This window comes from Chrysemys picta, chromosome 4 (assembly GCF_011386835.1).
Source record: "Chrysemys picta bellii isolate R12L10 chromosome 4, ASM1138683v2, whole genome shotgun sequence".
NCBI classification, from domain to species: domain Eukaryota; kingdom Metazoa; phylum Chordata; order Testudines; family Emydidae; genus Chrysemys; species Chrysemys picta.
The window spans coordinates 132,985,898-133,010,690 of record NC_088794.1 but is presented as its reverse complement, the minus strand read 5'-3'; the positions used below and the strand labels follow the sequence as shown (position 1 = coordinate 133,010,690).

Here is a 24,793-nt window from a genome sequence, read left to right as displayed (position 1 = left end):
TTAGCAGGAGGAGTCTGGCTGGCTCCACTGGCTGGTATTTGGGTGGGGAGTCATTCATCTCTAGGTCACTGATTTGAATTTGGCCCACCTTGTGGGTAACCACAAGCCATTCCCTTCTGATAGCAGTTCAGTGCTATATGCAAAATATGTAGGTAGTCTCAGATCCTAGGCAATATATCTAGATCATGAAAGCTAATAAATGGGTGGTAGAGACAGAATTACTCTCATATCTATCCAAGGCTAATAGTGAAGCACATTGGTGAGGGGGTGTGAGAATGTCTGCACTGCCCCTACCCTAGGAGAGGTACCTGTTGGGTGAAGAAACGGAGAACTTCAGTCTCTTGGGCTGAGGACCCAGCACTTTTAAACAGTATTAATTTCACTTATTTGTAAACGCAAAACAAAACAGCTATTAGTACAGGGACCTTAAATGTATCCGTGCTGTTTCCTACTGGCATTGTGTACTTATTAATAAGGCTAAGTTTTTGACACAGATATTTTTAGAAAAAGTCAGGGACAGGTCACGGCTTCCATGAAATTTGTGTGACCTGTCCCTGACTTTCACGAAAAATATCCCTGACAAAAGGGATAGGCAGATTTAGCACCCACTGCCGCTGGGGCTCCTAATCCCGCACAGCTGCGGTACGTGGGAGCTTTGGGGTCCCAGTGCCCGCAGGGCTGGGCTGCTGCGGGGTCCCCTCGCCCTTGGCTGCAGTTGGGAACTGTAGGGTCCCCCAGCCACTCACATGTCTGGGTAGCTGCGGGGCTCTCCCCGCAGCCTGCTGCGGCTGGGCAGCTATAGAGTTCCCCCGTTGCCATTGGGCTGCTGCAGGGTCCCCTGCTGCCCGCCGTGGCTGGGCGAGGGCTGGGAGCTGCAGGCACGGGGCTGGCTGGGAGCTCCAGCCCCGAGGCAGAAAATGTCAGAGGTCAGTGGAAGTCATGGATTCCATGACATAATCGAAGCCTTGCTTATTAATACTATATTGTAATTGATATCTTCAAAATGCTGTGCAAATTTGAACAAATTAATCCTCCCACCAATCCAGGAGACAAGTAATTATTCTTATTTCCGACATGCTATAGATACATCTAGCTGGAAACTATTGCAAATAAGTATACTAAATTCTATCTAGTAAACAATAACTCTTGAGGCTTGGATCCAGCAAAGCACTTACGCACAAGCTTAACTTTAGGCACATGAGATGCCCCTTTGAAGTTAATAGGGCTTCTTGCAGGTGACAGAGAGACACATGCTTAAGTGTTTTGCTGGGCGGAAGCCTTGATTAGGAACCACAGGGTCCTATTTCTCTAGAAAGTTTATAACAGGGGCTGTATTTCATTGTACTTGTATGAAATACCAAAAAAACAAAACAAAAAAAAAACACCCAACCCCTCCCCCCTCAAAACCCAATCAACCTAAACTAATAACTGGGATATCTGGCTTTAACCCTTTAATTAGTATTAAATTCACCACTAGGCAGAAGCTGACAGGAGTGATAGCTTGCACAAGTATTCCGTCCTACACCTGTGGTACTTAGGTTGTACTTCTTCTTGGGTTTCTGAAATAGAAAGAGCTCAATTGCTCTTTGGAGCTGTCTCCATTTGGCACTTGGACATGAAGTCCCCTAGAACACAGAGGTCTTTCTGTGAAAGACGAGATAGCCCTGATTGCTTTTCCTTTACTCACCATCTCAGAAGGACCTCAGCCTCTTCTTTGCTGCAGTTATTCATGTAGAGTTTTTCTTTCCCTCTTATCTATTTTCTGTGTGATGGTTTCTGTCAGGGGTGGGGAGGGAGAAGTTGTTCTTTAGGAAGCCAAATTCTACAGAACACAGCACATCTTGAATACTTGGCAGCTCTTCAAACTTCCTCAAGAGGCTGTTAAAGGGCCCCAAGAAGGGGTAAGGTATTATCAGCTCATTTTTAGCATGCCAGAGTATATTATTTTACACATCTAGCAACATGATGTGTTGCATCACAGTCCACCTCAAGAGCCCAAAGGAGATCATGACACAGTGCCTAAGGAATATCTGATGTCATCTATGCTACAAGACTGTGTAGTTGACAAATGAGCAGCTGTGCAATTGAGCCATAAACATGTACGAAAGTAAAGACAGAAGTTAAACATTGTTATCTGCCAATCATCCATTGTTCAGAGGGAATATCCTGAGTAGATGACCTTGCTGGGGTGTCTTAAAAATGTATGCATAACTGCTGGAAGTGGGCCCTTTGACACCATTTGGGATTAAAGGGTTGGCAGCAGAGACTTGCGTACTCAGAGTATGATGTGGCTCTGTTTCACAGCTTCCAGCCACATGGGAAAGAGGTATGGTCTAGTGGGAAATTCAGTCCGTTAATAGAATCCAGAGCATGGGAGAAAGTTTTCTTTCTTTTTTTTTTTTTTTTTTTTTTTGTAATGCAGGATTAATGGCAACATAATGTATCATCTAAATTGGAAGCAACATGACATCAAGATAAGCAGGGGGATCAGTTGATGCAAATTGCCTTATGTTAGCAAGATCCCCTGTACTCCCATTGAAATAACTCACTGGACTTGAGTATGATAGAAGGTACAACACAACTGGATCCCAGGTTAGGCTCCTTTTACTTATTTAGTAGCCTATACACAATGGCTTCCTTTTTCAAGCAGTTTGCTACCTGGAAATAGTCTTGTGACTCTATTCTTCCAAACCTTGTGCTTTTTCAACGTTTGCCAAGAAGCTGAGACATAGAACAGATTATGATTTCAAACTGATGCCTATGGTGCATGAAATGACACTTCTTTCTGTCTCGTCATAGCTCCCCTGTGGGATTGTAAATGTCTGTTGTGTGCATTTCCCTTATCCTGCATCTCCCTCTCATTTTCTGTGTCAGACTGGATTCACCTTCATAAGTCCCTTGGGGTATAAGGATATTTAAGGAAAAGGAGAGAGAACTACATATAGGTGTTCTTGGCTGGGTAGTCATTTCCCCCAATATTCAATATAGTATATGAAATAGGCTGATATTAAGATTCAGGAGCTGATGGCTAGGCTGTGGGGACACATTTAGCAAGGTATTTGCTTCTATTGATTTTTTTTTTTTTTAGGTGCTAATCCCAGGGGCCAAATTCTATCTCTAGTTGAGCATAAGCATGGGTCTCGGAAGTGGAGCAAGTGATGCAATTCTAAGCTTGACCCCTTCCCCTCCCCCCCCCAAAAAAGGACTATCCCTGAGATGTGCAGGATACGGTGCTATACCATGACAATGCCAGAAAATGGAATGGGTCTCTGAGAAAGTGGGTGGGGTATTCTGAAGCCAGGAGTGAATTATATATTGCTACCTGGGAAAGGTGCTTATAGCTACTGTTCATTGCAGGAAATTTAATTTTGGCTATAACTTGCCTATAAGTGGGCCATTAATAGGTATTGCCAAAACAGCTTGCTGTGACAGTGAGTGTATTACATTCATATATACTGCAGTGTTGCATTGCATCATTTCCTGGCTTACTGAGTAAATGGGAATTTAACTTTTGACGTAAGCTCTCAATCCATCACAAATATCCTCTGCAGCTGATTAGAGAGGAATAGGTGTCATTTTGTGCTATGTCTGATATGTGTAGCAAGCAGCCCCATGACAGTCATCCCACCTCTGAAATTATTTGTCATTCTTTTTTGTCAGGTTCTGACAAGCGTCCCCAATAAGAGAGGGCCTGAAGCACAAGTGTTGTAAGGGGCATAAGGAGAATGAGCTACACATGCTCACAGGAAAGGACAATGAGATTCAACATGCTGTTACAGGCAGGTGCTATCAAAAGGAACTCAGTGTATCCAAGCATATTAGTGTTTGTGAATTACTTCTGGCCAGGAGGACTGCAGGCAGGGGCACTGAGAGAAAATCCATTTCTTTGCAGATAAGGGCATGTTCTGGGGTGGAGACGGTCACTGGGGGGGGGGGGGGGGGAATACCAGACGGTTTGCATGACCAGATGTGCAGACACTGCTCACATCCTGGAACATGCAGCTTTTGCCCTCTTATATATGTATCTCCTTTTGGGGAGGGGAACATTTGGCCATGTGACTTTTTTTTTTCTTTCTTTAGAAAGTGGATTAGGTACTTGTACTATTCCTGAGCGTTACATGGTGAACTCCCCTGGTATTAATGACCGCATCTGAAGAAGCAAATCTCTGACACATGCTGTTTCCATTTAGATCAAATGGCACGTGCATTTTGGAAAGGTGCCTTATTGAAAGACAAACATTTGATGCAGTAGTTACTTTGATGGCTAGTGACTAATGTTTGCAGTAAAATCCAGTGCAAATCGCTAAGATACAGTTTAAATCCATCTTTGGTATCCAGCCAGGAAAAACTGTGGAAAGAGAAAGCTGCACAAAAAGAAGGATGGCTTAGTCAATAGAGAAACCAAGGAATTTAATCATGATAGGCCATATTCATCCTATTTGCTTCAAGGGAGTTACTCCAGGGATGAATTTGGCCCAGTCGATGTATTTGTATCATCTATTGTTAAACTTGGAAAACTCTATGAATGTTAGTGTACATAAAATATCAGTACCTCAGAGAATGAGCTCTAGTGGACAAGATAAACAGCTGGTACTAATGAAAGCGAAATCAAGTCTGTGAAATCAAGAGATATTTGTAGCAATCAGACAGAAAAAAATCCCATTTTGAGCTCTTGTTCTTTTACACGGATGCACAAAAATAAACAGTACCAAACCCACTCTCTCCCCCCCCCCCCACAAACCAAAGCCCATAACAACAAAGCCCCCTTCCATCTCACTGACCCTTCCTGATGGTCAGCCAAAAATGAAAAAAAGTGAACAAAGATGACCTCTAAAGGAAAACAGCAGCCATGGGAACATATGCAGTGAGTTAAGGACACAGTGGCAGCTATACTTTAGAATTGTCTGTCTTTTGTCAGTGGAAGTCAAAGCCCTAATAGAATGGTAATGTAGCTTTTCTTCACATGAATTACTTTTGGTATTTTAGTTTATGCTTTATTAAAGTTCTGTTTAAAACACACTTCCAAACCTTTTACAATTTGGATTGTCTTTTTGCAACCACAGCCCTGCCCAATGGCCACTGTCAGAAACTCTTCCCAAACTTTGCCCAAATCGGGCAGATTTATGGCAGTCTATTGCACCTGAAGAGATACATGCTTGAACAGGGAGAACCATGCATTCCACCCACTTTTTCAGAACTGGGCCTAGTCCCACAGAAGTTGGTAATGGGTACACTGAAAAAGTCTGTTCCACTACCTATGATCAAGTCTCATGCCAGTCTTGGCTGTTCCAAGTCAGCAAGGTAAGCCTTGGCCGACTGCTGACAAGAGGACGCCCTGAAACAGTCCATAGTAGGACTATTGAAAGAACAAACCAGGTGGCCTGATTTTCAGAGATACTATTTACCCACAACTCCATTTGAAGTTCATGAGAGCTGTGGCTACACAACAACTCTGAAAATCAAGCCCTACATTCACTGCCAATCCTCTTGCTGACTACGATGTAGATTCAAACCTCTCTTTCTCAGGTGAAGTTAGCAAGAATGATTCCCCCAACACCTGGCCTCTGCTTATATTCCTGGTACTGCCTACTTTAAGTTTAGTCCAAGTTCTGGCACAAACACAGCGCCAGCTGCATTGATGACCCCTGTGTGATTTAAAAACAAAAAACCAAAAAAACCCAGATGGTTTCTAAAATAAAAATTGTAGGCCCTTTCAGTACTAAATAAAAACACAAAAAGCCCTGAAATGTTCTGAGACCATTAGCATTCTTTTTCAGTAAGCTGATGTCTGTAAATGCATAAATTTGACAATAATGTCCAGGAACTAACTAGGGCAGACTAGCTGCTATGTTAAAAGAAATATTGAAATTAGCCAATTTATGCAACTGTTAAAAACAAAATACGCCCCCTCCCTACCTTCCCACAACAGGTTTCTGAGATTGGCTGCAAGAAAGTTATATTAAATGCAAAATGACATTAGTTAGCCTTTCAGAGCTTACTGATATAACCGTAGAAGGGCACTTAATTTCTCATTACAATAAAAGTTGTATACAAAATTCTTAAACTTTAATCAAGAAACTTGGAAAATTACTTTTTTATTCATTTAAGTAGAGTATGTAGATAATTGGACTTGTTTTATTTAGAAGTCAATATTTATCAACTAAACTACCATGACATAATGCAGTTAGTCAAATGTCAGTACATGGGGACTAAGCGCTTCTGAATCCTACTCTTGGATACAGGTCAGTTGGTCTACATTAAGTCCTAGAAAACAGAAAATTGTTTCCTCTTGGTAAGAGATGTGATCTGGTAATAGTTTGAGCACAGAGCTGGAAGCCCAGAATTCTTGAGGTTCAGTCCTGTCTGGTTTTGCTACTGGTTTGGGTTGTGACATTTTGTATATTGGGTAAACTGGGGCACAGAAAGCTTAACTCTGTAAAATACATGCATCACAGTGATGTCCTCAGAACTAATTCATATTTGTTTAGTGTTTAGAGGTCCTCAGACTTAAGGTGCCATGTACATGGGGGGAAAAAAGTTTTTATATTATTTATTACTGTTCTAAATGATTATGTAAATTTTTTTAGCATCCATGATCTTGCAAAGTCTGCAATATTAATTGTCAATAGCCATCTGTCTTTATGCACTCTCTCTCTAGCTGATAGAACGAGGAGTACTAACACGGCTACCACTCTGAAACCTGTCATTCTAGCTGATGGAATTTATTAAAGAAAAATTACCATAGATTAAATAAAATGGAATTTATAATTTCTACACTAGGAGTTAGTAGTCTGGTTCTACACTTTTTTAAGAATAATGCTTTATTTTGGTTAAGCTTTTCAGTGCTGCTCTAGCTATAGTCTACAAAAGATGTTGTTTTGCATATAATTATAATACTTATTAAAATGTGACTAAAGGTTTAATACTGATGAACACTTCATTCGTAAGATAAAAACTTCCATTAACTTAAACTATTATTATTCATATTTTTGCAGAAGCCATTCATCTCCTAATTTCAGCTCTTAGTGCATAATGAGTGCTCACAAGTGTGTGAATGTCCATATTTCCCATATCTAAAAAGAGAGAAACAATGCAGACACTTCTGTAGTGATTGAGAGAGAACAGCACTGAGCTTTGAAATTTCCTGGTTATTGCAGCAGAACAAGATACAGTGTGAGAGTACCTAACTCTAAAAGAAAACACTCTGAGTAGTATCAAAGGGCTAAATAAATGGGACTACTAGTGGGACAGGATATTACTCTGCGTGAGTAAGGCTTGCAGAATCTGGCCCAAATAATCAGGTTCCAGTGATTGTTATAGCAATTTCCTATGACTCTCCATTAGGGGAGTGCTCTTTCTCTGAATTTGCTATATTCTCCACTGCAACTCTCAGTGTAATTGCCACATTGTAAGATGTATGATTTCAATGGGGCTACTGATGAAGCACAGCAACATTCAATGAAAGTAAGGACAGCAGAATCTGGCTTTATAATAGGGAAGATACGTCACAACACATTACCAGCTCAAATGAGAGTGTCTCAGTTGGAAACATAACCAAGTTAACGAAAGAGCAGAGCCATTAATGAGCTTGTCTTCATTGATTAAAACAACTTTTTTTTTTTTAAACTTCGGGGTAAGTAACGTGTGAGTTATCCTGAGGTAAAAACACAGTGAAGACAAGACACTGAAGTTTTACCACAAGGTCAGCTCTATACATGAGCATGGGTAGCAGACTCTGCTCCTGCGTCAGAATAAGAGAGGTTCAATTTTATTCTCTATTATGTAGGTTTTTATATCCCGCTCATCACCATTGTATCCAAGCATCTTCCAGTAGTGTATTAGCCATGTGACTACACATCTGTCACATGTTGGTTGTTCTCTTATCCTCTGCTTCCCAGAGGGAGAAGTGGGTGCAGCAGAGTGTCTTGTTTTGGTAATGGTTGTCTTATATTATTTAAAAAAAAACCCACACACATAGCAACAGGCACTTATCTTAGAAAAGGCAAGGTCAAAGAAATGTGCCTGGCACTTGGAGCAGACAGTGGTGAAGTTTGTGATCGTCATAAACTCCCCCAGGAGCTAATTCCACAGTCTCAGACCATGCCGGAAGACAGTTCTGTCTCCCACACATGAGCTTTACACTTATTGTTGAGAGTTCCATTGTGTCCGAGGATTAGAGTTGTTGACTGTGATCTTCATCCCAGAGCTTTAGATCAGTGGTTCTCAACCAGGGGTATGTGTACCCCTGGGAGTATACAGGGGACACATCAACTCATCACTGGACATTTGCCTAGTTTTACAACAGGTTACATCAAAAGCACTAGCGAATTTCATAATTCATACAGATAAAATGAGAAAGTAAGCAATTTTTCAGCAATAGTGCTGTGACACTTACTTTTATGTGTGATTTTGTAAGCAAGTAGTTTTTAAGTGAGGTGAAATTTGGGGATATGAAAGACAAACCTGACTCCTGAAAGGGGTACAGTAGTCTGGAAAGGCTGAGAATCACTGTGTTAGATGATCTTTTAGATGTCCTGGAGCCAAGCCATCCAGCATTTTGAAGAGAAGGACTGAGACCTTGAACTTGATTTGATATTCTATGGGAAGCCAGTCGAGAGAGAGCGAGAGAGGACAGTGCTGCAGCGTTCTGTACTGATTGGAGTTTCCTCAGCACTGAAGGCTTCATGCCCAGGTATATCACATTGTTCTTGTTTGGATTACAGGTGATAAAGGCATGAATAACTGAGACCCATAGGCGTGGACTCTGTGGGTGCTCTGGGGCTGGAGCACCCACAGGAAAAAAAGTAGTGGATGCTGAGCACCCACTGGTGGGCCCCACCGATCAGCTCCTCCCCCTCTCCCCCAGTGCCTCACGCCCGCTGCTGATCAGCTGTTCAGTGGCAGGCAGGAGGCAATGGAGGGGGGGAGGAGCGGGGACAGGAAGAGGCAGAGTGAGGGTGAAGCGGGCTTGGGGATGGAGACAGAATGGGACAGGAAGAAGTGGGGTGGAGGCACAGCAGGGATGGGAAGAGATGGGAGGGGGGGAAGGGGTGGACTGGGGGTGTGGGGCCTGAGATGGGGTAGGGGTGGAGCACCCCCAAGGAAATCAGAAAGTTGGTGCCTGTGCTGAGGCCAGATCTTTGTCCACCAGGATGGGATGGAGTTTCCTAGCCAAGCGGAGATGGTAGAAAGCATTCCTTTCAGATGCTGCTATGTGAGAGTTCAATAGCAGGAAGGAATCCAAGAGTGCTCCTAGACTATAGACTGAATTGACCAGTTGTGCACGGTGGTTGCAAGCGCTTCAAAATACCTTACTCTGACCAACATCACCTCTGTCTTGCTCAGATTCAGCTTCAGCCAGGAACTGATCTCATCCAAGCACTGGGCCGTCATGGTAGTAATGATGTGGTCGTATGTGGTGAAGGTTGGGTAGAGCATATTGCTGGTTCTTGAGTCCATGTTGTCTGACCTGTTCACTCAGTCATTGTATGTAGATGCTGAAAAGGACCAGAAAGAGAAATGATCCTTGTGGAACTACATAAACCAGGGGTCTAGTGTTGAAGGTGCAGCTTCTCATCACTACTTGTTGGGACTGTTGTCCCAGAAGGATTCGAACCACTTGAGTATATGAGGTTCAGAGACTAGATAACGTTTTATTTTCATGGCCAAGCTAAAATAAATCCTTAGGCCTGATTCTCTTTTCAAGACTTTAACTCCACTGAAGCGAATGGAACTGTACAAATGTTATCTCCTGATTTACAACCATGTAAGTAAGACGAGAATCAGCCTGTTAACCTTTTACAGAAGTATGATGTTACATTATTCCTGTGAAGCATCATATGCTGGCTGTGCATCAGACAAGAATCGTGCTTTATAAGTCATTATTACTTCAGCTCAACTTACACTAAAACCATCAGCTACATCCCATTTCCTTTATTTATAGTTCCTTTATTATTGGAAGCATCATACCCATGATCTGCTTTCCACTCTGTTAGAGATGGTAAAATGAATTGAATGTGATTTTCTTTTTTTTTCAGTGACAAGGAATCTCTTCCGCTCCATTGAAATCGATGGAAATCTTGCCAATGACTTCAGTAGGAGCAGGCCCAACCAACTGCCAAGCATTTTAGCTTTCCCTCAAAGGAGAGTGAGGAAGGCAAGAGCTAGGGCTTGTCTACACTTAAAGCAGCGGTGCAGCTGTAGCACTTCAGTGGAGATGTTACCTATGCTGATGGGAGGAATTCTCCTGTCGGTGTAGGTAATCCACCTCCCAAAGAGGAAGTAGCTAGGTCGATGGGAGAAGTCTCCTGTTGACCCAGCACTGTCTACACCTGGGGTTAGGTACATTTAACTGCGTCACTCAGTTGTGGATTTTTCCTATTTCCCAGTGTAGACTGGGTCTTAAAGTGCAACAATCTACAATGAATTAACAGGCCCTCATTACATCTATTCTAATGTGGCTTTACAGACAATTAAATGCTGGAAGTGTAGTGTACTGGAACATCTACTGATGTACTCTAGTTGTATCCAGAAATGTATATCTTTGCTTATATGTAGTAAATGATAAACCACTTCATTCATTCTTGCATAATGTATTCTAATCAGTGGTTGAAACAACTGAGGTTGGTCTGACACCAGCATTTCTTGTTAAATACATGCAGAATATACATATGGAAAATATTTATGCATTGTTTTATCTAAGAGATTTTCCTGCCTATTACTGTTCTCATGAAATTTTACCAAGGCTTTGTGTTTGTTCTCTGCACAGGGCTGAATTTCACCAATTCTGCATATCTATTGCATTGCCAATCACACATGATCATAATTTTAAAATCCTCAAGATACTGGGCCAGACTCTGCCCCGTGCCCCAGGGTTGGTTGGATTGACACATGCTAGCTCTGCTTGAGTTAGCATGCTAACAATAGCAATGTGACTGCAGAGGCAAGGGCAGCAGCACAATCTAGCCACTCATATTGAATCCCACCCAACCCCCTGGCTGTGTACTCGGGTGGCTAGCCCAAGCGGCTGCTCATGCCACTGCAGCCACACTGCTATTTTTAGTGTGCTAGTCCAAACAGAGCTAGCGTGTCTGTCTATCTGTGCTGGGAACACTCCCAGCTTCTGTGTAGACCTTCTCTTAGACCAAACTCTAGCTATGCCTTTATCCAACAATAAGATCCTGATCCATCTCTTCACTGGAAAAAGATATGGGTGAGGAGTAGAACTTTTTTAGCCATTTATGCTGTCTATGAAGCATGTCATCTCTATATATCAGTGGCTTTCAATCTGTTGTCTGTGGACCACCTCTGGTCTGTGGAACAATTGCTGGTGGCCCATGGAGAACTGGCTGGTCACATAATATTGACTCTATTATTCCAACAGTTACTATTTTAGCTTCTTATAATGCAATTTATTTAATACATAAGCAATTGCTGTACTTGTGTCGTGGACCACGGGTCTTGATCCCTGGAACACAGGACTCTTAAGTACTAGTAAGCTCAACACTGCCACCCAGTGACCTGCTAATAGTTACTAGGGCAGAAGCCCTGAACCATAATGGAGGACTCCAGTCCTTGAACCTGACTGGCAGACTGTTGGGGATCCTGATTGATCCACAGTTCCTATATAAACCCCCAGCACAGGAACAGGAAGTTGTCCATGCAACTGGGATTCACTCTGCTCCCCTTCGCTGGCTTGATTTCCTGGCTTCTGACCTGGCTTGACTCCTGGTGTTTGTCTTGTGGTTCTGATCTCGTTTGTCATCTGCCTCTGACCCGCTGGTATCCCAACCTAGCCTGGCTCTGATTACCAATTCATGATTCTTCTATCAAGTTTATTTCCTGTTACTGAACTCCTAGTATCCTGACCTATCTGGATCTTGATTCTCATCCCATGACTGTGGATCCCGGCTCTGAGCACTAGGTCTGACTGCCTATGACCTGACTGTAACAACCTGCTTCTGAGCTCTTACATTGCAATGGCCACGAGTAATACTTTCTACTGTTTCTGGTTGGCTAGGAGACTCTGTCCCATCCTGGCCAACGAAGACCTGGCCTCAGTTATTCATGCCTTCGTTATCTCTTGGCTGGATTACAGCAATGCATGAAGCCTTCAGTGCTTGGGAAACTCCAGCTAGTACAAAATGTTTCAGTATGTCTTCTTCGCAACACAGGCTATTGTGAGCACATCACATCTGTCCTCTGCTCTCTACACTGACTTCCCATAGAACTTCAAATCAGGTTTAAGGTCTCAGTCCTTCTATTCAAAATACTCTATTTTGGGCCCAGGATATCTAAAAGATTGTCTAAAGCTCGGGGAGGAAAAGTGTGGCCCCTCTGCTTCACTCCTCTGGCAAAATGGAACTCTCGGCAATAAGGGTAAAGCGCATCTGTGCAAGAGACAGAACCTTTTCCGGAGTGATCCAATATAATGTTGTAATGAAAGCCCTGAGCAATCAAGGACTATCACAGACCTCACTACTTTCTGCTTCAAGTGCAAGTCGCATTTCTTTGACCTTGCCTTCTCTATTCGACACACATAGCAACAGGTATATTTAACAACACAAAGTAAAAAATGTACCAAAACAAGATGCTTTGCTTCACATGCTGCGCCCTCTGGGATGAGGATGAGAGAACAAACACATGACAGATGTGTAGTCACATTGCTTAATGCACTGCTGGAAGGTTCTCAGATACTCAGGTGATGTGTGGTATAAAAACCTATATAGAATAGGACTGTTCTTCAATCATCAAAAGCAGGAGGTGGCCTGACCATCACAAAGAGGAAGGGAGGGCTCCATGGCAGAGTTTCTCTGTTAAGATGTGGTCTATGCTAATAAAAATCTTTGCAAATCCCTACTGTGTATTGTACATTGAAATCTTTGGGTAAATATAAATCTGTTATATAAATACAGGCATTTGTTTAGTAAAATAATTGAGATGTCCTAATATCAATGTCCAAGTACAGAGTCATAGAGCGATTTAAATCACAATTAACTAGTATGGGTCTGTCAATGTTAAATTTATTGTAAGGCTTCATTCTTTGTAAGTATCACATGGTGGTTATTGAGTTATATACTGGAGAGGAGAAAGAAAACTATTTATTGCCTTTAACCCCAGAAAATATAAGTGCTAAAATGGAGATATGATCCAGCATTGCATCACTTGATACTAAATTTGGTCAGGTTTTAAAAATCTTCTGAAAGGATACAGGATAACTTTTAAAAATGGGCTGACATTAGTTTGTTGTTTAATATAATCACATACTTATTGGGTAGATACATACACTATATAACAGCTTTTTGAGAAATCACAACAATCATCCAATGGGAGAGAGATTCAGACTATATTCTGTTCTACTCACTGACCATTTTAAAATCAATATTGGATGTTTTTCTAAAAGATGCTCTAATTCAAATACAAATTATTACGGGGACGTTCTCTGACCTGTGCCATGCAGGAGGCCAGACTAGAAGAACACAGTGGTCGGTTGTGGCCTTGGAATCTCTGAATCTCACTTATCTTCATGCAACTTGACTGCAGACCCTGAACCTGCATGGGTGTAACCCAAAGCAAAAACTGGTGATTTATGAGCGAAATATTTCCATAGCTGGTATTTTTACAAGCTGTTTACTGTTAGTTCTGGTATTTATAAGAAATGTTCATACTGACTCTAACAGGCAAATAAAGATTTCACCCTCTCCTCCCCTTTAAGGCAGAGAGTTGGCCATCAGAATGAGATGCAAAGGTCATCAGAATGTTTTCCCGGTTGTTTGCACCATGGAATAAGCTTACAAAATACAGATTTCACAATACTACGTTACCAGAATTTCCAATGGAAATCGTCTGAGCTGCATATTCGGTATAACTGAGGCTGCAGAAGGGCTTTCTAATCGAAATTGCTGAAGCTATTATAATCCTTGTCCATGTTAAACTCATCTACTATAACATTACAAAGGAAAAGAAAATGGTTAGTAACCTCCCATTTAAACCATTGGCAAAGAAATGGAGAGAGCTTAGAAAGTCTACACTAAATGAATAATCGATAAAAGCAAAGTGACTTGAACAGGCACAGAACATCAATCCTGACTTGCTAGAACAATTAGCTACAGCCATTACTTGGGAATCACTAAAAAGGAAACTGTACCCTCTGCTCAATCCAGCAATTTAAAAGTTCTGAGAGTGAGAAGCACTTACTCTCATGAATAAACGGTGAAATGTATCTTTAAAATAAAGTTTTTAATTAGAACTGGCAGTTCTGAACCTGCTGTTGGCAGAGACCATCCTGCTGAAAAGAAGTCCAATGCAATAGACTGTAAAGTATGTCTCTATCCTGCTTTGGTACTTAACAATCAGCATTTAAAATTGAACATTGTGTTACATATTAAACATTACAGCTCTTTTCCCCAGTGGCCAAAGTAGGATGGAGATTTTGTCATTTCTCTCTCAGTGGGCTCTATATTCAGCTGGTGTCATAAATGATGTCACTTTGTTTAATAAATAAAAAACATTGGCCACCTGTGGTAATAGAGTCAGCAATCCTACGTGATAGTTTTAGTCCCATCCTGCAAACCTTTGTTGACTTAAGCACATGGCTAGGTTACATTGGCTTTGATGAGAATTAAGCATGTGCTTAAAAGCTAAGTATGTGCTTAACTGTCCTGACTAGGGTCATCCTGAACTGGGGTTGCTGTGTCAATAGGAATGCTAATATGAGTAAGGACTTCTCAGGTCAATAGGGTTTTCTAGGATCAAACCCTTTATTTTCAAACTGGGACTGTAAACTCTGAGATGAGAAATGATTCTAACCCTGTGGGATTAAACTTTCACTTAAACTGAGCAGAATAAGTGATTTTGTTTAACATTCCGGGGGGGAAGAGAGCATATGTTTAAGGAATAGAAAGGGTAGGTGAATGGAAGTGCAAAATGTCCCTTGTGACTTGTCTCTGATTAATCTTCCAAGAAGAATGATCCAATCTCCTCTGCTTTCCTGCTGTGATTGATGGGCCTTTGTGGTTTCTGCACTCTTCCTCCTTTTAAATCTGCTCTGGCTGTTTTATCATGTAGCGGAGTCCATTTTTTTTCTATAGCCCAAACACAGCAACCCTTGTCGCTGACCTCATCAACCATGTGCTCAGCATGGGCATGAGTCACAATAGAAATTAGAAATCTTAGCTCTTTCTAATTTGGCCTTCTCGACGGGGAGCAGGGGATTCTGATATTTCCAGACTTGTTTACTGGAAGTCTTGTCAGTTACAATAACCCAGTTTAGCTCAGAAATCTTCAAACTGCCCTGTCATTCCCAGCATGCTCCTCGGAGTCTAATTGAGGAGTTGCATTTTCTGTCAGCCACATGCGCTGGTGGCAAAAACAAGTATGTGAGGAACAACAGGGACAAGCTAGAAATGAGTCGAAAGTAAAGTTGCTTGTTTGACCAAGAGAAAGGAGGAGGCAGGTAGGGAAACAGGCTGGTTAGAAACCCATTGCTGCCACTGTTGGACATGTATTCCATGCTAGATATGCTCTGCTTCCTGTCCTGAGGTTAAATACACTGGGGAGGGAGAGGAGGCAAGCAAACAAGAATCTTTAGTCATTTAAGGTTGCAGGGAAAAGCCAAGGGGAGCAAAAGAATTGACAGGTGATAAGAGCTTCTACAAATATATGGGGGAGGGGGGAGAAGGAGTGTCAGGGAAAAGAAAAGTCCATTTATAAAGTAGGAGTGGTCTGAAACTAGTGGTGAGGGCGTATGTGGCTATGTAAAAGTTTGAGTATTGCCCTGTGCCTGCCTACTAGGAGCAGTGCTGGAAGTCTTGTTCGTTCTCTCTCTCTCTCTCTCTCTCTGGTGTTCTCCTTAGTCTGAAGGACAAGTCCCCCAGACTGAAAGCACATTTCACTCTTGGTGGATGGGGGGAAAAAATTATATATTTAAAAAAACTGGCTGCAAAGATAGGCTTGCACAAAGAAAGAAGAGCAAAAGTTAAGCTTCCAGGGCCCTGATCCTGCAGTTGACTGCCCACAGAGCCCTTGTTGCAAATAAGCCTATTTGGTATAGGCACCCATATTTCAAAATCAGCACAATGTTATTCTGAATTGGCTAACTGACAGATCTCAAAGAGTTATTGTCAATGGAGACTCCTCATTGAATGTGGGTGTTTCTAGTGAAGTTCCGCAAGGACTGGTACTAAGCCTGGCAGTATGCAACATTTTCATCAATGGTCTGGAAATAAATAGAAAATCACTGCTGATAAAATTGGAGGATGAGACAAAGATTGGTGGAGGGATTAATAATTAGGAGGACAGGGCAGTCATAAAGAATGATCTGGATCGCTTGGTAAGTTGGGCCCGTTCAAACAAAGTGCATTTTAGTACAGCCAAATGCAAGGTCATACATCTAGGAACAAGGAACACAGGCCACAGCGTGTTCTGAAAAGGATTTAGGGGTCATAGTGGGCAAGTGAATGAACATAGATTCCAAGGCCAGAAGGGACCATCTAGTCTGACCTCCTGTATAGCACAGGCTATAGAACTTCCCCAAAATAATTCCTACTAGGAAAAACATCCAATCTTGATTTTAAAATGGTCATTGATGGAGAATCCACCACGACTCTTGGTAAATTATTCCACTGGTTAATTACGCACTCTTAAAAATGTATGCCTTATTTCCAGTCTGAATCTGTTTAGTTTCAACTTCCAGTCATTGAATGGTGTTACCTCATGTTACATGGAACGTGAGCTCCCAGTGCAATGATGAGGCGAAAAGGACAAAGGTGACCCTTGGATGTAGCAACAGAGGAGTAGGGAAATGATTTTACCTCTGGTATATGGCAAAATGGTGCAAGGGCTGGTGGAAATGCTGCAGAGCAAGACACTTAAAGTGCTTGGTCTGTGTAGCTTATCAAAAAGAAGATTGAGAGGTGACCTGATTACAGTATACAAGTACCTTTAAAGGGGAAAAAATACTGGGTACCAAAGGGCTCTTTAACTTAGCAGAGAGGCATAACACAAGCCAGTGGCTGGAAGCTGAAGCCAGAAAAATTCAAATTAGAAATGAGGCACACATTTTTAATAGTGAGGATTATTAACTATTGGAACAAGCTACCCAAGGAAGTGGTGGATTCTCTCTCTCAATGTCTTCAAATCAAGACTGGAGGTCTTTCTGGAAGATATGCTTTAGCCAAATGCAAGTTATTGGACTCAATCCAGGGGTAACTGGGTGCAATTTAACAGACTAAATGATTTAGTGGTCCCTTATGGCCTTAAACTCTATGAATCTATGAAACGGTTGTAAACCTCTAGGGCTAAATCCTTCTCATCTTGTGTCTTGATGGAGTTTCACCCATGTCAAGGGAGGAATAGAGAATAAGAGGACCATGAACAATAAGCAACTTAGGTTTAGAATGGTATGAATCTTGCCAAATAAACCAGATTTAAAAAAAATAGAATTAGGGTTCAATCCTATAGATACTTCCATGAAGGGAACTCCCACTGATGTCAATATGAAAGTGTTCGGATACCAATGTAATGAGCATGGTATGTGAACAGATAGACAAATAGGTCAGCCAATAGAGTATATATAAGAGCAGGCCCGTAGTGGATAAAGAGAATGTTGTAGATGTAATATATCTGGATTTGACTAAAGTATTTGATACTGACTCATGAAGTCTTGAAAAATGAACTTAAATTGTTTTGGATAGGAACGCCGTCATGTGGGCTGAAACTGGCTGAAGAGAAGGGTAATGATAAATTGCAATGTATCGAAGTTGGTGGAGATGGCTTGTGGGTATGGCAAGGACTGTCGTTAGGTCTGGTTCTATTTAATGTCTTGATTAAGAGGACGTAAACAGCACAAGAGTAAAATTTTCTGATGATACTAAGCCAAGAGGAGATGCAAGCAACAGTCATCAGAGAAATAACACAAAGTGACCTAAGCATATTAGAAACATGGGTACAAAATATAATGTGGTTTAGCATGAAACAATGCCAGCATCTGAAGAAAAATAATCTGAAATGTATAAACTTATTAGAAGGGGGAAATAGGGACAGTAGTGGACAGCAAATTAGATATGAGTTTGCAATGTGAAATAGGCTGTATAGGTAAAGACATCATCTCTCAGAGCAGGGAGAAAATACTCCACCGGTAAGATTCTGGTAATGTTGCATTCAATTGTGGGCTCAATATTACCAGAAAGTTATTGACAAATTGGAGAGAGTTTGGACAATTGCAACAAAAATGATCCATGGGATTGGAAAAACTGTCTTAGAAAGAAAGATTAAGGCTCTGATCCAGCAAAGTACTTACATCCATGGTTAACTTTAAGCACATGAATAGTCCTATTGACTCCCACCACTCCCTTTGTAACCGCATTAGCTGTCTCTACCAGGTGGCTTCAGTGGCGCTACTGATGTGCTCAAAATTAAGCATGTGCTTAAGTGCATTGCTAGATTGGAGCCCAAATGAGCCCAATTTGACTTGGGGGAGCAGGGTAAAAGTTGACAAGTATATGAATGGTGTAAATTAGTTTCACTGAAGTCAGGAGCTACCCTGATTTACATTAGCTGTGGCTCTGCCCCTAAGCATGGACCAGAATTAAATAAAGACTTGATCCTGCAGTCATTTATTGCACTGGAGTGGTGGGGCTGTAGGACTAAGCCATGTTGTGGTGTATTTCTGAAACTGAGAAGCATTAGACTGTAGGATAGTCTTTCAAGGGGAACTCTTATTGCTGGGACTTTTCAGACAGGACAAAACACCATAAAACATACCTTAGGGAACAATACCGTATTGTTAGATTGGAGGGTGTAAGAATTCTTTTCTATCTCTAAGTTCTGTGATTCTACCGAGCGGTAATCGCAACTCCATAATTTAAGGTTGGAGGAACCATTCCATTCTAAGCTCTTATTTGCAATTATAACTATTTGTAAAAATATTATTTTGTGACTGAATTTCTCATGTTCATTTTTGTGATGCAAAGGAAATTAATAAAAGTTTTTAAATAATAAGGCTGGGAAATACAGAAAGGATGATAAAATGCTTTTTATCATAATGGGCACACCTGTTCTAGCTACCTTTTTGTTGTTTGGGTAGATCAGGGCTAAAAAGCAATTGACTTTATCAGGAAGGATTTTTCAAAGGAGTCGAAAGGAGGTAAGTGCCCAAATCCAATTAAGAGTCAGTGGGAGTTGAGCACTCAATTCCTTAGGTTCTTTTGAAAATCCTAGCCTAAAAGGATAAATAAAATTGGTTTGATAGCAAGAGGAATCAATCTGTTATGGAAAGAGTCAAGAACACCTTATTTTAAGAATTAAAACAGAGATCTGATGGGTTTATTGTACAGTACTGATAAGGGTGATCATATAAAGCTGATAAAGAAATGACTGGAGTCTGATCTGACTCAAAGTCTTGAGTGTATTTTGAAGCTATATTATTATTCAAGGCAATGTTTCTTACAATATAATAATGGCCTGAATTATGATGTCACACCATTTTAACTATTATTATTATTATTTATTATTTATTTAGTATTTCACACTGTCTAAAAGAGCATCCGCTACTGCATTTTTTTCTTTCATTAAGTTACTTTTTATTACTAACTGTTAACTTTGGCAGCATTTTAGTTGGTAATTTTTCAGTGGCCCTTCTGTGGGTGTGGCTGGCAAGTATCATAGACTATCCGGGTTGGAAGGGACCTCAAGAGGTCACTAGTCCAACCCCCTGCTCAAAGCAGGACCAATCCCCAGACAGATTTATATCCCAGTTCCCTAAATGGCCCCCTCAAGGATTGAACTCACAACCCTGGGTTTAATAGGCCAATGTCAAACCACTGAGCTATCCCTGCAGAAGCTAGTAAAGCAACTGTACAGGATACGGGTAAATGAGAAGGAAAGGGCAACTGAATGGAGATTACAGTGGAACTTCAGTTTTCTAAGCCTTGATTAATCAAACCTCTGAGGTGCTGAAAAGTTAGTTTCCCCCTGAAGATGAACATCAGCACATAGGGGCCAAATTCTCTTGCTACATCCTCATTTGTCCCTTTTGTCCGGTTTTGTATCATTCTGCTTCACCCTTTCCATCTTCATGACCCTGGTCTTTCCATTCTAGATATGCTGTCTCAGTACTCTAGCTTGGTGAATAACTCGCCATCCCATGCTACGCTCAGCTCCTTCATTCAGAGCTCACTCCCGTATTTTGTTTGGCAGAGCAGCTACAAAGGATCGCATACATTTTTACACCTCCAGCACAGAACAAAAACGACCACAATAGAGGCCAATAAGTTGGCCCCAGGTGAGAATGCACTCGGAGAGCTTACAATGGTATGATTGAGTCCTTCCTTTTCATCCCTTTGTACAGAAGCAAGCCCTGAGCAATGGTCTCAATCTGAGACTAATGGCAAATGGAATTCTGTTCTATGGGAAATTCTGACCTTTTTGAAAAGTTTTCATTCCAAATCAGAACAAAATGCTGAAGTTTCTAAATTTCCCACAAAATACAAATTTTGAAAAATTAAGCTTAAGAATGATCAAAATGTTCTGTTTTGATAATGCCCAATTGTTTTGTTTTGATAATGATGAAATGTTGTAATATAATATGTATTTAATATTTAATGCAGCATACAAATATAATAAAATAGTATATAAAAGTCAGAATGAAATAGTTCAATCAAAATTGAACGAGAAAGTTGCAGTGAATCATTTTGATTTTGTTCCCTTGAAAATTGTTAAAATCCACACATTCCCATGAAAAGTTTTGATTGAGATGAAACTGCATTTTCTGACAGCAAGCGTTCCACTGAAGATGTCGGCACTAACTCTAGCCTCGGTGCAGTGCCTGACAGCCAGGGCCGCGAGAGTGGGTTCGGGCCCTGGTGAAAATTTTCTTTTCGGGCCCTCCAGCAAAGGCAGACTGGCTAAACAGGGATGACGAAGTGGGGGGGAAGATGGGGAAGCCAGGCCCAGAATTTTTTCGGGCCTCCCTAGCAAGGGCGGATTGGCTAAACAGGGCCCCGGTAATTTGTACCGGCTTCCCGCACCTCTTGTTGGCCCTGCTGACAGCATTTGGAAGAACTCCATATATCCCTGTGAAAGACCAAGGTAAATGGGCACCACACCCGCACCATCCTTGGAGATACATTTGTGTTTCCCCAGAACGATGATGTAGTGTTCCAAAATGCAGGTGAACAAAGGGTACGTCCACACTGCAACCCCTTCCCCACAGAGGCGGCTCCAGGCACCAGCGCACCAAGCGCGTGCCTGGGGCGGCAAGCTGCGGGGGGTATCCTGCCGGTTGCCATGAGGGCGGCAGTCAGGCTGCCTTCGGCGGCATGCCTGCGGGCAGGGCCGGCTCCAGGGTTTTCGCCGCCCCAAGGGGCAAAAAAAAAAAAAAAAAGCCGCGATCGCGATTTGCGGCGGCAATTCGGCGGGAGGTCCTTCGCTCCAAGTGGGAGTGAGGGACCGTCCGCCAAATTGCCACCGAATAGCTGGACGTGCCGCCCCTCTCTGGAGTGGCTGCCCCAAGCACCTGCTTGGCAAGCTTGTGCCTGGAGCCAGCCCTGCCTGCGGGAGGTCCGCTGGTCCCGCGGTTTTGGTGGCAATTCGGCAGCGGGTATGATGAAGGCGTGGGAATGGTGGACCTCCCGCAGGCATGCCGCCTGACTGCCGTGCTTGGGGCGGCAAAATACATAGAGCCGCCCCTGCTTCCCCACCAGCTCCAGCGACTCGGGCTATGGGGCTAACAGTAGCACTGTAAACAGTTCTCCTCAGGCTGGAGCTCAGGCTCTTCAACCCGGTGAGGGGGGTGGGTCTCAGAGCCGGAGCTCCAGTCCAAGCGGGAACATCCACACTGTTATTTTTAGCCTTATAGAGTGAGCCCCACAAGCCCAAATCTTTTGAACTGGGCCCTCAGACTCACTGCCGCAGGCCTTTTATTTGCAGTGCAGATGTACCCTCAAATACCTGCACATCTTGGACAATACATGTGTATAATGTGCAATCATTGGCAAACACTTCATTATAAACAAAGTTATTTCAAAATGTTCAGTAGTGTTCCAAGGAGTTAGTTCTAAGTATATGCCAGCATGGCAATGGATACAGTAAGCAAATATTATAATCCACTTAGTTTAGGGTAAATATGTGGCTAAAAATGTGTGAGATCAACCTATTTCTTTTTACATTTCTATTATGAGAATCAGAGACCAGGCAGCTGAGATACAAAGACTAGAGGATGATTTTGCTCTTCTCTTATCAGATAGGCTAGCAGCCAGTAAAACTAAAACCCACACTGGAAATGAATGAGGGCCTGTAGGTGTAGGAATCTGCTGTTTGTACAACTGCACAAGTTCTGCTAATGACTGATGAATATAGGCCAAGTATTCATGTAGATCTGCAAACTTTTGTTGCAATACCTGGGAAGCTGAGTGCAAGCTCCTTGGCTCTTCCAAATCAGTCATCTTATGGGAAGTAAGGAATCCTCTGTCTTCCTTTCAAGCTCACATCTGTCATATCTTGGTTTTTTCCCCAGATTTAACACATACTTAATCCTATCATAATGCAAAGCCTGGAAAGTTGGGGGTGGGGTGGTCAGTTGTAGATTCAGAATTCCTAGTATGTGCACCTGGCAGATGCAGGAAGAGTCATGAAAAATTGGGAACCACCCACCAGTTTCAGAGAAGGAATGCTCTGGTTCAGATGCAATACCTTAACTTTTCACTTCCAGTTTGAGTTAATTTCCTCCTTTTGCATCTGTTCATCATTGGGCCCAAGAGAAGTAAAGATCTGTCCCTCACAATTAGAAACAAGTGGATTCTTTTTGGAGGATATGCCCATTGTTTACTCTACCACACGGACAAACTCATAAAAAGCCACTGAGATTACTGGATGTAGGGCTGCAGGCCCAGAGGGATGTGGAAGCCATGAGGTTGTATAAAATATGATGTTTAGTGAAGGACTGGCAGTTATATGTACTGCCAAAGTGGCTGGATCGAGTATCAGCACATTGTGGGGACTGAACCTCAGTCATTTCAGAAAATTCTTGTGTCTTGGAAGGAACGGGGTCTGGCACCGTGCACCTCCTCCCTTTCTGCTTAACCCCAAGTTACTGCACTACTTATGTCTTTGATTAGTGACTTGCGACTCCTCTTTCCCAGGCAGGGGTGCTACCCTTGGGAGGTGAGTGAGGAGCTTCCATGATAGACATGTGCATGTACTTTAATGGTACTGAGAAGTATAGATCATTATTCAACTACGTGCCTCTCTTTCTCTAGGTTAACTTGTCACTGTGTTCTTGCTTATTTGTACTTTATATTGTCACTTCACCCAGCAAACCAGTGTCTGATGTTCTTCCATTCTCCTTCAGGAGAAGAAAAGAGTCTGTGCACAGAGACACACATCTAATCCATAGCAACCGTGCTGCATATCTCTGTTTCCAGACCACTGCCAATTCTGATTGTAAATCCGAGGAAAGCAACCAGTAATGACAGGAGCTCAGTTGCTCTTTTCGAGTCACATGCAGCCTAAGGTCTCCATGCGAACACAGACCAGGCTATCATTTCATATTTAGAAATGATGTTTTTCAACAAGCTTTGGTTCCCCTGAGCAAGCCTGGTTTTACCCAGTGAGTTGAGCTGTGAAGAGAATCTGTGACCCCCATCACACATCTGGCACACGAGCATAGTTGCATCACATTTTAAGACAGATGGATTTCCCACCCAGCGTGAGTTCAGTATCTGATCTCTGTACCTTGGTATTTATTCATGTGATAAGTCTGTTTCTGATTATTCTTTTCTCTCTGCTGCATAGTTTAAGGGCAAGACTGTGGTTTGGCCGATGCACCCATGCAAGGGAGTAAGGGTGCCTGAAAAAAATAATCAGAACCAGACTAATCATATGAATGAATAACAAGGGACAGAGAACACACACCATCTATACAATCAGATACTATGCTCACACCGGGTGGGAGATCCATTTGTCTGGAAATGTGATGCAACTGTGCTCATGTGCCACATATGTGACGTGTGTCACAGATTTCTCCCTCTAGTCAGACTAATTGGGTAAAACTCTCTTGTGTGGATTGCATATCATAGCATTGCTCTGATATGCAATTCTCCTGTATGGAGGACTGCATATCAGAGCAGGGGGTGAGATCAGCCTCCATCAGGGGTGTAGATAGGCAGAATGAGTGGAGCTTTTACTTGCCTCCCCACCACCTATGCTGATCCGGAAGAATAATCTGCTACTGGTGGTATAGACCTGTAGTGTATTTACTTTCCCCCTTGAACAAGGGGAGCTAATTGTGACTCTTAGAATCAGAATTTCCTCCCTACTCTGCTCCTGGGACAATGCAGCTATGCATCAGCCCACTGATCAAGGCAATTTGTAAAGTGACAATCTTGCCCGATGCAATTCACCCTGGTTTGGGTACTTACCATGGCCTTTTGGTGTTATTTTCTGAGAGCTACACCCGGGGCTACAAATGGCTCTTATTCTAAAGTCAGACTGCAATTTAACTATGGCTGCAGCTAACCAGTCACTGATGTGGAAGTGGGCTTACCTCCGCTCCAAAGAGACAACCCCAGACTCTTAGCGTAAGAAATGTCATTGAATTTTTGTGTAATTGTGACTGTGTGACTGGATTAGGCAGAGCCTGTCAAACTTTCATATTCATTTACTGTGACTAGCTTTTATTTACCACAGTATTAATGCTGAGGAGATGGAGAGTGGGTTGACACATTTTCATAGAACCATAAAACCATAGGGGTAGAAGGGACCACAAGGGTCATCTTCTGAGTCTCTGCCAAGATGC

At 42.2% G+C, this 24,793-nt stretch overlaps 2 long non-coding RNA genes across 4 annotated transcripts in view; one reads left to right on the top strand and one right to left on the bottom strand.

Moving 5' to 3' along the window:
• The window catches only part of LOC135983198 (uncharacterized), a 28,622-nt gene extending 15,766 nt beyond the window's left edge, over positions 1 to 12,856 (top strand). Inside the window, exons 2-4 of the long non-coding RNA XR_010600751.1 lie at positions 2,423 to 2,592; positions 3,661 to 8,692; positions 10,038 to 12,856. This is a non-coding gene — a long non-coding RNA (uncharacterized LOC135983198). The remainder of the gene's footprint in view (positions 1 to 2,422; positions 2,593 to 3,660; positions 8,693 to 10,037) is intronic.
• The window catches only part of LOC103306092 (uncharacterized), a 95,599-nt gene that overhangs the window by 57,403 nt on the left and 13,403 nt on the right, over positions 1 to 24,793 (bottom strand). Inside the window, exons 2-3 of one of the 3 annotated variants that reach the window (XR_010600752.1) lie at positions 13,447 to 13,551; positions 9,311 to 9,497 (exon numbers count right to left, since the gene is read on the bottom strand). This is a non-coding gene — a long non-coding RNA (uncharacterized LOC103306092). The remainder of the gene's footprint in view (positions 1 to 9,310; positions 9,498 to 13,446; positions 13,552 to 24,793) is intronic. The other 2 variants (XR_010600754.1, XR_010600753.1) reach the window with 2 other exon arrangements.